Source organism: Mus musculus, chromosome 14 (genome assembly GCF_000001635.26).
Source record: "Mus musculus strain C57BL/6J chromosome 14, GRCm38.p6 C57BL/6J".
Classification (NCBI taxonomy): Eukaryota; Metazoa; Chordata; class Mammalia; order Rodentia; family Muridae; genus Mus; species Mus musculus.
The window spans coordinates 47,150,000-47,151,173 of record NC_000080.6 but is presented as its reverse complement, the minus strand read 5'-3'; positions in this window follow the sequence as shown (position 1 = coordinate 47,151,173).

Here is a 1,174-nt window from a genome sequence, read left to right as displayed (position 1 = left end):
TCACATGCAGGTCAGAAAGTGATCTTGGGTATGTTCCTCTCTTCCTCTTGACCTTATTTTTTGAGATAGGATCTCTCACTGAGCCTTAAACTCACTGATTCAGCTAGACTGGCCGACCAATGAGCGCTAGGATCCACCATCTCCATCCCAGCGCTGGGGTGGGAGATGCATGCTTCCCTGGCCAGCTTTTCATGGATGTCAGGGATCTGAACTTACATCCTGATGCTTGCACGCAAACACGTTCTACACTGAGCCATCTTCCTAGTCCCTCTAGTGTATTTCTAACAGTCTAAGTTTGGAGACATCTCTGCAAATGAAGACATAGTTTAGTGAGTACTTAATTCCACTCACAAAAGGAAAGGTACAGTGTTCTGTCTTAGTTTGCTTCTCTGTTGTTGTGATAAAGACTGTGGCCAAAGCAGATTGTGGCGGACAGGGTTTATTTTATCACAGTTCATCACTGAGGGAAGTCAGGCCAGGAGTTAACGGTAGGAACCCAGAGGCAGGAACTGAAGCAGACATCATAAAGGAATACTGCTTACTGGCTTGCTCTCCATGGCTTTCTCCAGCTTGTTTTTCTAGAGCATCCAGGACCATCTGCCTACAGGCGACACTGTCCGCGGACTGGGTCCTCCCACATCTATTGTTGGAGAAAATACCCCACAACCATGCCCATGTGTGATGAAAGCAATTCCTCAGTTGAGATTGCCCTCTTACCAGATAGGCCAGGTTTGTGTCAAGTTGACAAAACTAGCCAGCACACTGTTGAAAGTTATACAGGTAGGATCACGGGCTCCCTGGTGCAACAGGTTGGATTGGGAACCTTGGTCCCAAAAACTTCTGATGGTATAGACTTTAAAGAGGCTTCTTGAATGCTGGGTGGGCCCCTTTCCATTGGTAGAAAGACTATGTAAGTACCAGAAGTGAAGCCCCACCTACCCAGAGAAATAACTCCTCAGTTTCTTTACCATCTCTGTTGCTGTTTCCTGCAATGACAGGGTTTTCTCCCTTAGGCTTAGCCATGCAGTATGTAGGTACACAAAGGTGGGCGAGGCAGCCCAGTCTTTAGACGCCAGCAGGGCATGAGCAATGGAGACTCATGTTTGGAACACACTAGATAAAGAGCTCCCTTGTGTGTGGATCCCGCAGTGGAGGTGGGGTACTAGAGACAGAG